Raw genomic sequence first — 12500 nt, 5'->3', positions numbered from 1 at the left:
CTTTTACAGTAACCAGAGAGGCGGCCATCTTGAAAAATGGGTGCCATATTGACTTTAAGTGAGGCCAGCATTTTTTTTTCTAAAAAGTGACCCGTAGAGAATATTTCAGCCATTTACATTTTTAACCAAAGTAAAGGGTTTTATAACCCTTTAATAGCAGTGGCAGATATCTTGAAAAATGCCGGCTATATTACAATTTTGTGTGGCCAGCTTTTTTATTAAAAAAGTGACCCTGAGAGTGATTTGCCAAATTCCATGCTTTTATGCCAAAGTGTACGATTATGTCACTGCGCTGCTCTAGTAGATCTAGCAGAAATTCACTCCTCTCAACTCCACTCTACAGGCACACATAGAAGTCACAAGTCCATTGGAGAGGAGTTATGTCAGTTCTATTCCACTGGCTGGTGTTCTTATTTGCTACTGGTTTGTCAAATTATGCTACCAAAAGTGACCACTAGGGGCTTAAATACAGTATTGCATTTCAATGGTAAGGCATGGCAAGCCACCTCTTCAAACATGTTATTTTATTTATTTTTTGCTGGGATGTGCACTACAGGTTGAGATAATGGAACGACATAGATTTCATTTCTACAGGCTAGGAATTTGTATTGGCCTCACTAGGCTAAAAACAGAGATCTGGAAACACCACAGCAGCATATTGTCTTGTATTTTACTGAATCATTTTTGTGAAATTGATAAACGAACACATAAACCTACAAAACATGTATCATAGCTGTTAAATGAAGAACCATTAATTACTGTAGCCAGAGATTTTTTCTAAAGCAACAGTATCTCTGCTGTAGCTGAGTTACACCAAGTGTTTGCTCAGCCATTATCCAAACTATTTCGTTTTAATTGGAATTTTTAAGCTACTAAAATTTATATATGAACTACCCGCATGAAATACACTACATATAAGACGAATTATGCAAAATAAAGTACTTACATGAGTTGTTTGAACAAGCACGTTGTAGGAGTGACAAAGAGAGCTGTCTGCATCGTTGTAGCAGAAATGTTCTAAGCTATGAGATAGCCGTCTCTCATTGGCTCCCATTATAGCCCCGTTGGCGCACGCAGCCAAGTAAAAGATGAATGGGAGCCTATTGGGCTAAATGGCTCGGCAGGGATTTGTGACGATTCTGTTCTCTGGTTTGTAAAGATGTGTGCACATTCTGTACCTTATCATGGAAGTTGTATTAGAAGTGAAGTTAAAGGTTCCTGACATGGCTTTGTTCTCCCAAAGACGTGTTAGTTTTGTCCTGCAACACGCTAGCATTCGGCTAATACCTGCTGGCTGAGGAATCTCTGCGACTATTCACGACCAGAGCTGACGAGAGACGTACTCTGACTGATCCTCCTAGCAGAGACATCTACGGTCACACACCTCAACCCCCACCACAGTCCAACATGTTAATTGAAGGTGCCCAAATTCTTAAGGATGAGCGCAGTCATTTCCTTTACCCCATGTACACATGCCGCTTTTCCACCACCTTAAATACAATAAATAACAGGTGTCCGCAACAATCCTAACATAACTTTAAACACATCGACATCTGAAGTCAGACTTAAAACTACAAAACAAATGGCGTATGCCGTAAAGTCGATTGTCACGTGTTATGTCATTGCTATAGTTGAAATAAGGGTCATTTTCACGAATCTAACACTTGACAAGATGCAAACGTGTCGGCAAATGCTTTCACTTACTCATATCTATCGAACGCGACTTCATTGTTTCCAGGGAAAAAATCACACGGGCAGATAGTTCTAAGAGAAGCGTACAGCCCCATTGGCACCCATTCATTATTTACTTGGCTGCGATAACATAGCTGCAGTGCCACTCCTGGCCACACCAGCTAGTTGTCGTTCTTGTACAAGATTCCATTTTCTTTGTTGTAGCATGGCCAAAATGGCTACAACAACGCCTTTGTTCTCACTTTCCTGTTCAACTCACAATACAAGTCACGAATAGCTTTTTAATTACATTAGTTCTACCACAATTGTAAATAGTGCACATTGCATGAAAGGAAAATCGAAATGCATCATTTTGATTTTCATTACATGCAATAGTCAGCAGCATTTACGGTTGTGGTAAAACTAATGTAATCACCAAGCTATTCGTGACTTTTATTTTGACAAAAGATTTGAACAGGAAGTTACGAGCGGAAGTGTTATTGTAGCCATTTCGACCGTGCCACAACGATGCCGACAGCTCTCTTGGCCACCCCTACAACGTGCTTGTTCAAGCAGCTCCTGTGAGTACTTTATTTTGAATAATTCATCTCATTTGTAGTGTATTTCATGCTGGTAGTTCATATATTAATTTTAGTAACTTCAAAATTCCAATTAAAACGAAGTAGTTTGGATAGCCTAATGGCTGAGCAAACACTTGGTGCAACTCAGCTACAGTAAGCTTAATTCATGGTTCTTCATTTAAGCTTAGAAACTTTAATACATGTTTTGTAGGCCTATGTGTTTGTCTATCATTTTCACAAAAACATATTATGTAAAATACAAGAAAGACAATATGCTTCTGTTGTGTTTCTGGATCTCTGTTTTTAGCCTAGTGAGGCCAAGACAGATTGCAAGCCTGTAGAAATGAAATCTATGGTGTTGTTCCATTAGGCCTATCAGCCTGTCGTGCACATCCCAGTCAAGAAAACTTGTTTGAAGAGGTGGCTTGCCATGCCTTACCACTGAATTGCAATAATATACTGTATTTAAGCCCCCCAGTGGTCACTTTTGGAAGCGTAATAATTTGACAAACCAGTAGCAAATAAGATTACCAGCCAGTAGAGTAGAACTGGCAGAATTCCTCTCCAATGGACTTATGACTTCTGTGTGTGCCTGTGGAGGGGAGTTGAAAGGGGTGAATTTCTGCTAGATGTACTAGAGCAGCTTAGTGACATAGTCATACACTTTGGTATAAATGCATGGAATTTGTCAAATATACTTTCTGAGGGTCACTTTCTTTAATAAAAAAGCGGGCCACACAACATTGTAATATAGGCAGCATTTTCCAAGATGGCTGCCACTGCTATTGAATGGTTAGTATAAAACCATTTACTTTGGTTAAAAAATGCAATATGACTGAAATACTATCTGAGGGTCACTTTTTAGGAAAAAAAATGTTGGCCACACTTAAAGTCAGTATGGCGCCCATTTTTCAGATGGCCGTCTCTGCTACTAATAGTTACTGTAAAAGCCACTTACTTTGGTGTAAAGACATGGAATTTAGCTGAAATATTCTCTAAGGGTCACACTTCAGGAAAAAAAAAACACTGACCACAAGATAATTCAATGTGGCGGCCATTTCTCAAGATGTAGATGTAGTGTCCTAAACTACATCGACTTCTTCTTTAGAAATGATATTGCCAGAAATTGCCTCTAATAGTTTAATATGAAGGGGTTAGACTGTCTTTACGAGGGAATTTTAGACTACAGTGCTGTGTTGTCTACTGACTATATGTTTAATTATTTTTTTCTATTCTGCCTTTGGTCAGTTTCTTTCAGGTTTTGTGCTTAGAAAGAGTGACATGATGCAGGATGGAGTTGCGAGGAGTTCCCGGACACGGTCAAAGATGGCTGGAACAGTCGGATGGATTTGCAATCATGCAATAAATGCCCACATAAGATGCCATGGTCAAATGGTTGGAGATCGTTGACAATTTGCAGCTATTGATGGAAGTTGTTTCCGTAATAAAAGCAAGGTGAGCCTCCCAAAACCCCCATAAGCCTGCCAACGTCCCCGTTAGTATTGAAAAAATAAAGTAGACTAATGCCCCCTAAAGGCAACTAAGCACCGCAGCCATCTCAACCTCCCCTGGGGGGCTGGAGAGGTACCACTGTGAAGCAGTACAGCAACATGTTGTTGGACCACCTTAAGCTTTGATGATGTCACCCATGGTGCTGCATATTTTCAAAAAACATGCAGGCCAAGCTGCATGGTTTTTATCTGACATTTTTCCCTTCTCCTTTTAATATCTGTATCACTTTGGTCAGTTTTGTACTGTTTTATGTGCTTTATAAATAAAATGTACTTACTTACTCACTTACTTTACTTTCTTGTATATTTACAGTATCACCACAGAAGGGCCGGTGCAACATGGCGACGGAAAAAAGTGGGTTTTAAGAATATTAGGAGTTGGTGACCACCAGAAACGTCCTGTCTTGTGGCTGGTGAGGAGAAGCTGGTGTGGTTAAACACGTGCGTCCGGTTACCACCGTCATCAGTGTCCAATGGGGCGCTTACAGGAGTGCATTGGCTGGTTTGCGGATCCAAACACCTTGTGCGCCTCCCAGTATGTCAACCCCAGCTTTCTCTGTGGACCATGCAACTTGGACTTTCCGAGTTTTATATAGGACAATGCATCTTGCTCTGCATCTGTAAACCATGGACTCATCTTTTGGACATTTTCAGGAGAATGGCTGTGTGTGTGTGTGTGTGTGTGTGTGTGTGTGTGTGTGTGTGTGTGTGTGTGTGTGTGTGTGTGTGTGTGGTGTGTGTGTGTGTGTGTGTGTGTGTGTGTGTGTGTGGCTCGGTCGGTTGCTCGGTCGCTCTCTCTCTCTTTCTCTTTCTCTCTCTCTCTCTGCCTCTCTCTCTCTCTCTCTCTCTCTCTCTCTCTCTCTCTCTCTCTCTCTCTCTCTCTCTCTCTCTATATGGATAAATGTATGTAAGCCTGTGGTATGTTATTGTGTGATCCCTTGTTTAACATTTTTGCTAATTAAAATTTGTACACAAACTGGTGTTTTTATTGATAATGTTAGTTAATCAGAAGTTCTTCTCTGAGTACATAGTAACACATTCTGAATATCACTTCTTCATGTATTAGCTAATGCTATAGTACTCATTATCATGTCATGACCGCAGAATAAGGGGCAAAGATTCAGTTGTTAAGCGTAAAATCTTTTGTGAGTATATATTAACACACTTGGAATATCTCTTCTTTATACATTAACTAATGCCATATTCATCATGACTTATATTATGACTCCAAAGAGGTTGTTAAATAATACATTAATTAATCATTACTTTAGATATGACCTCATACAGAAAAATATTACTTGTGTGGTGCTGGTTACAAGATCATCTTAGACGAAGGCCTACCCAATAATACACCACCCCCCCCCCCCCCCTCCCACCCCCCCCCCCCCCCCCCCCCCCCCCCCCCCCCCCCACCCCCTTCAACAAGCAGACCTTGACACATGGGACATAATATGATATAGCTTGTATATTAATATTACAAATGACTGCAGCTGGTCACAAGAATGTGAAGTGGGAAATGATCTCTGGCCAGAGTGGCAAAACATTGCACCAGGGACTGTGTGTCCAGAAGAGGCGGCTTCTAGGCCACAGCCAGCAGGTGAACAATATGAAGGTTGCAAGCACCCCTCCACGTTTCAAACAATGCAGAGCCAACGGTGCCCTATCGCAACATCTTCCTGGCACAGTGGTGTCACGCAGCCTACGTGAGTCAACTATCTTGAGAAACGACTGGATCGTGATAAGGCAGGATTTTTAGCATGGGATTCATTACCAGTATAATTTTGCACTTTAAATTTACCTTTCATCCACCATGTTAACTTTACTTCTACACTCAACATCTACTGCATGCATAAGGTAGGCCGAGTCTATCAATTAATTCCACGTCCAGGTCGAATTCTTGTATGATAAGGAACGATCTGGCAGTGTTAATACAGAATATATTAACACTTGGACACATAATATATTAACAGCAGTGTTAATACATGGTATATTAACACTTGGAACTCACACCATGAATTCACCTTTGATTTGCACAATTAGTTAATAGTGGGTCATTATGATTCCAAGCAGGACTCCCTTCTCATTACTAGTATACTAACCATCAATGCATACATAGGTCATATGTTAATTAACTATAAATCATACATTACTTCCAACATAATTCCAATAGTATTCATGTACCCTTATTGTAAAGTGTTACCCAACTTTTACCATCAGGATCTTTTAATTGAACATTATAAGATATTTGGAATTGCCAAGTATTTATTTCCAAATGCATTTTGTAATTTCAAGCAAAAACACTTAAAAGGGCATGTCCAGGAATATTGGCACCCCTCCTTCAAGGGTTAATTGCACACTATTTGACAGCAATGGCAGCCTCCGAAGGTTTTGGTTTTCATCAATGACTGTGTTCTTTCATTTTTACAACCAATCCACTGTGCATTTGGATGTGTCCTTTGGGTTTTTGTCTTTCTGGAGTGCACATGATGTTCAACTCAAACCAAGTGTTCTTGCCATGGTTACACATTTTACTGTAAATGATGATACCGTCATGTCATGATGCCTGTCATGATACCTGTGATACGGTCAAAGCCTCCAATACCTGATGCAACAATGGGGTCACATAATATTATGGATCGGACACCATGCTTGCTTTTTGGTAGGGTGTCCTTTTCCTTAAAAACTTTCTTGCAGAGTATGCAAACATGCTGTTTGTGTGAGTCATTGAAAAACTATGCTATGGCTTCATCTGACCTTAAAACATTCTTAAAAGGGCTGTGCTAGGCCTGTATTTTTTCATACAGCCGTCAGGTGTTCCCTGTTATGACTTTTATTAAGCAATGTGGTCTGCCTTGGTCTCCAACTAAAAGGCACTACTTTGTGTAGTGTTTAACACGGGTGCTTATTGAAAAAAACTACCCAAAACAGTTCAAAGTTGACCGTCAGGTCTGTAGATGTTAGTCCCTGTGTTTTTTCATTATTTGCACCGACTTCCAAAGACTTTTATCATAATGTCTTCTTCTACCCCCCACACCCAAGGATGTTCTTTACAGCTCCATGTTTGGCAGATTTCTGAATAACACAACACAGTGTTGAAAATGGTTTACCAAGGTCTTTTGAGATGACCTTTTATTATTTGGAGGTCTTGTTTTTGCAAATAATAGTATTTGTGGTGTCCTCAGGCAGTATCCTGGTGAACCAGTAGCCTGTAAGGTTTGTGTAGCCCAGCCCCCGCCCTGGGCGTCAACACATAGCTTCTGGTTCACCAGGAAACTCAGGCAGCTCCTCTGTCTTCAGATTGGTGAAAGACACACAAGATGTAACAGGTGGCTATTTAAACACAAATATCATAATTCCTTGCTTACTTCATGTTGTATGGGCAAAAGTAATTAGTCAAAGGTGATTCCCATTTGCGATTTACCATAATTGAGTCAAATTAGGTTTCCACAGTGGTATCCAGTAAAGGGTGCCAATACCAGTGATCCCGGGAACTTTACCATCTTCAGTTTTTTCCCTTTCATAGTTTAGTATTTAATGCTGTTAATATTTTTTATATTTAGTATCAACCACAAGCTATCTATAGAAAAATCATGGTTGACCTTATTATTTGTTGTCTGGAGATATGTCCCATAATGTACTTAAACTTCAAGGGTGCCAATAGTAACTGGCTGCACTGTATACCAACCATTTTCAAGTCGTTTGGATGATAATGGGGTCCTGAGTGACCAAAGGTCAGAAAACCTCATAAAAGTGAAATAACTAGAAAACGGTAGCATAAACGTTAATTGTGCCGGACAATTGTGTAGAAATGAAGCACAAACAAATCAAAACACTTTCATTCATATTTTCAATATATGGGTTGCCAACTAAAGGTCTTTCTTGACCAATATTTGTCATGCCTGCTCTCTGTCTTCTTTTTTTATAACATTCAATTCTATCAGCAGTATTGTCAAACAAAACAAACAGAAAAAACAAAGGCAAACTCATAAAATGGTGTTAGCCGATGACTTTGTGTATCTAGAGCCTGCTGGTATATGTCATGGTGTTACAGTACGTTACATGGCGACGCAGTCATGGTATGGTGGATGAATTAGCAATGCTCAACTAGCAAAAACAAAACAAAAAAGGAGTGTTTTTATTGACTGGTAGGAAGGTATGAAATTTGGCAGCAGGCCCCTCTTTCATTTAATTCTATTCACCCGTCTGCTACCGGATTGGTGCGTGGGAGAGGTGTCTGAGTCAGAGAGAGAGAGAGAGAGAGAGAGAGAGAGAGAGAGAGAGAGAGAGAGAGAGAGAGAGAGAGCAAGAGAGAGGGAGAGAGAGAGCATGTTCTGGAGCACATAAGGAATGAAAAAAATGATGACAAGAGTGCTAATAATATGTTGTTTGACCAAGAGATGGTCGATGGCTCACAGCACTGTCCCATTGTCACATTACAGACATATAACAAGCATGGTTAGCCAACCGTTGCAGAAACACACTTCATTTACTCTTGGAGAAGAGGATTTTATGGTTTGTTAAACATGATGTGAGAAATAAATCTGGGACAGGTGTTTGCTAATGTAGATCCCACATTGTGAAATCAGACACTTGTCAAAGTTTTGCAGGGTTAATTCAAAACACAAACCTTTTCGAATGACTGCCGGGAGTCTGGAAGGTAACACTTTACTTGGAGCCGGTATCATACATATGACATGTAGCACAGTCATGACTGTCATTAAGTGAAGTTTGATTATGGTAAAGACAGCCCTACCAATGTCAACTTTTCATTCATCAACTTTTCACTTTGCATTTATGACATTGTCATCACGTTTAAGACCATGACCGTGACCATGTCATGACACTGCTTTGACACTATTATGACACTGTTATGCCATTCGTATGACACCAGCGTCAAGTAAAGTTTTACCATCCGAATAAAGGCCCATTTGTACCCTATGCGTTCGGTCAATTGCGTACGTAATTCTGTTCACACCTTCAATACCTTCATACCTCTGTTCCCTTTTTATATTTACCGATTTTTTTACAGTTCAAGTTTCCGGTTTTCATCTGTTTCATCCTTAATGTTAAGCTTGTCAATTTTGTCAGACACAAACAGACTAAAGCTAGGCTTAAACTACCTGACTCACGATTTTATGTCCAATTTTTACGTCGGGTTGCACCGCACAGAGAATCACAACTGTCAATCTTATCCCTGGTCATAACCACCCAAGACAATGGCCAACGTTCTATTTCGAGACGCAAATATCAAAGAGGATTTCTACAATTTGCGATTGGCGAGTCTTTGAGCTGCCAAAGTTCCATCTTAGAATGTCGGCCACGACGAGGAAATCTTGCCCAACAGTCGCTTGCAATGGTCCTGGGGGGTAACGTTCCACCTATTGTGGTAAGGGGGGTTTTTCAGCCGAGAATCCGTCCGATAATTGTGTAGTTTGAGCCTAGCGTTAGGGTGATGATTGCTGGAACCATATCCTGTGGTCCGATGACACAATGAAAAAAAATGTGGTAACCATGTAGTACAAAAAGGGCTCCATTCTTACAGTCAAGCATGGTAGTGGGACTGACATGGTCTTGTGCGTGAATGCCAGCAACATCGGGAAGCTGAATTTCACCAAAAGAAACATGCATAAAAACATGTACCATAGCTACTGAAGCTAATCATGATCCTCTCTATGGGATTTTAACGTAGGGGTGTACTCAATTTTGATTTCACAAAAATGAAAAAAAAAAAGTAATTTAAATTATATTACTAACCTTACTTTTCTGTTCTAAGCAGATGTTGTAATAAACTTACTGTGCACATTTTTGAAATAACTTGTGCGAAATATTGTTCAAAATGTTACTTTTCAAAAGTGGTGTACCCAATCATGGTGTGCTGTGCCAACACACTGTATCTTTTAAGGGAATAGTTTTAAACAGAGACAATAAGTGTTTTTATGTCCATCTGTCCATATGTGATGCTAAGTGTACGACATGTGTGTGTATCTCTTTCTTTCTGCCTCTTTGTGCAGGCGTATCTCAGTGTGTGCGGGTGTATGCTAGTACAGGTTTGTGTGTAACATGTAGATTATCTGCTGTGTGTGTTTCACATGTGAGTGGTTTTACACCACACACACACACACACACACTCACTGACAGGAGGTCTTGATGAGCCATATGCCACCCCGGGGAGTGTTGTGTGTTGTGTTGTGCTGTGCTGTGTTTTGTTGTGTTGTGTTGTGTTGTGTTGTGTTGTGTTTTGTTTTGTTGTGCCGTGCCGTGCCGTGTCGAGTCGAGTCGAGTCGAGTCGTGTCGTGTCGTGTCGTGTCGAGTTGGGTTGTGTTGTGTTTTGTTGCATTGTGTTGCGCTGTGCCGTGCCGTGCCGTGTTGTATTGTATTGTATTGTATTGTGTTGTGCTGTGCTGTGCTGTGCTGTGCTGTGCTGTGCCCGGCCGTGTTGTGTTGTGTTGTGTTGTGTTGTGTTGTGTTGTGTTGTGTTGTGTTGTGTTGTGTTGTGTTGTGTTGTGTTGTGTTGCGCCGTGTTGTGTTGTGTTGTGTTGTGTTGTGTTGTGTTGTGTTGTGTTGTGTTGTGTTGTGTTGTGTTGTGTTGTGTTGTGTTGTGCTGTGCAGGCCCGTTTCTAGAATTTTGGGGGCCCTAGGCAAAGGGGCTGTTGGGGGCCTGTGAAGGGGGGGGGGGCTCTGGGAAGCCACGGCGCATGGGACCGCTTTTGGGTGGCACTTCAGTCATTCTCACATGCCATTACAACATAATGTCACAGAATCCATGTAAACCTAATGGAATGCAATCTACCTGTACAGTGTAGTTATTATAATATGGTTGTCTGGCGGCAAACACCAGACTAAATCACAAGTTGTCCAGCAATTCGAAAAGAATGCGCAAGGCAGCATGGGTACTCTCAGGCTAATAATATGGGCAAACCTGGACCTGAACCTGGGCAAATACAGCCCATTCAATTCAATAGTCTCATGATTTCATGAAGTAATGTTCTGTTGTGTAGGCCTATAGGCTATGTAACCTTGCCTATCTTAACATCACATGAGTGCATACCCCAATCAGGTTTTTTGACCCGACCAAAATCATGATCTGCATTGACAATCACAAATAAATAATTAGGTCTGATCTTTCCAACCACTTTTAAAATCCAACAGAGGTTGGGTGCACCATTTGTGAAACGAACTATTGACTCATAAAACAGCAGAACAGTCCAGAAACCCAAGGCTAGGAAACTAACTGTTGCAGGCACAGTGGAGGGTGATATTGGTAAGCAAGAATTCTGTGTGTTCCCCAGACGAGAATTCAGACAACCTCCCTCCTTCTGCTCAGTAATTTTTCTTGCACGCTGAGTTTCGTATAGCATCATTCACCCCACGAAATGTTTGCATTGTAAAAGGCTACCATTACAGCAACAACTCACATTAATTGCATTCAACAATAACACATCACCGAAGCGCAATCATCATTCCGGAAAGGGTGTGTTCTTCTGGACCAGGAAATATTCTGGTCATAAATGAAGTCAAACCACGAATTACTCCGTGATTGCAGTTGTGACAGGGGACAAATATTAACTCAGTGCCATTACCTTAAACGTTGTCTTGACCGCGTATAATGTATCCCGACCTTTCACTGTTATCCATGTGTTTCCGACCATAACCATCTTCCACGTTCACTTCCACCTTGTAATCCACACCACAGCTAAAAGAGAGGGACTATTGTGCTACAATTTGGCGATTCCTCTCAACTCACTCGTGTTATCCGAAATATTGCACATTTGACCACATCCAAAACAGTTCCGCTTCGACAAAAGGCGCGTTATTGAACAATCTCAAGACGTTTGCCCAGTGCTTGTTACAGCGGATTTTCAGTGCGATGTCACTGGCCTGGGACAGTTTGATTGCAGTACAGAGAATAATATGTTGTCTTCGAGATCACTTTTATTATAAAAGCAACTGGCTTGAGCCAAAAAATGTAAAGTAAACTGGCGTCTGTGCAACATCCTCTGAGAGAGATATTTTCGCTTTCTTTTCAGTTTGTATTGTGCATGATTTTACGATGTCGCTGCCAACCAATTGGAAGGGGGGGCCCTTCAGCTGGGGGTATTTTGACTATACTGTCGTTGGGTTTTTCGGCACTTGACCTCACGCTGTCGCTGATGCAAACCAATTTGAACGGGGCCCCCTCGAGCAGTTTACAGCCGTTTACAGATGACAGTAGCGTATTATAAAGCTATTTAAAATCATCATTGCGGTTGAATACAAAACATGTCGTCCGTGGGGGGCCCTCCTACTCGGGGACCCTAGGCAGCGGCCCACTTTGCTTACCTTAACGCAACGGGCCTGGTGCTGTGCTGTGCTGTGCTGTGCTGTGCTGTGCTGTGTTGTGCTGTGCTGTGTTGTGTGTGACTCACTGGGGTCATTTTCACCCTGCTCAAAAAAAATCTGCATCATCATCTACACCATCGTCACTCTCGTCATCATTGTGGCCTTAGGCCCCTGGACATCCCATACAGGAACAAGGTCTTCAACTCAGTCAGAAGGTCAGCCTGCATTTGTGCATGTGAGCGTGCGTGCGTGCCTGCGTGCGTATACCTGTGTGTGTGTGTGTGTGTGTGTGTGTGTGTGTGTGTGTGTGTGTGTGTGTGTGTGTGTGTGTGTGTGTGTCCGTCTGTCTGTCTGTCTGTGTATGTCTGTATGTGTCTCTGTGTGTTTTCACATTTGTCTGCATATGTGTGTTTGTGTG

The sequence above is a fragment of the Engraulis encrasicolus genome, chromosome 2 (assembly GCF_034702125.1).
Source record: "Engraulis encrasicolus isolate BLACKSEA-1 chromosome 2, IST_EnEncr_1.0, whole genome shotgun sequence".
Taxonomy (NCBI): domain Eukaryota; kingdom Metazoa; phylum Chordata; class Actinopteri; order Clupeiformes; family Engraulidae; genus Engraulis; species Engraulis encrasicolus.
Note: the sequence above shows the minus strand (reverse complement) of the source record.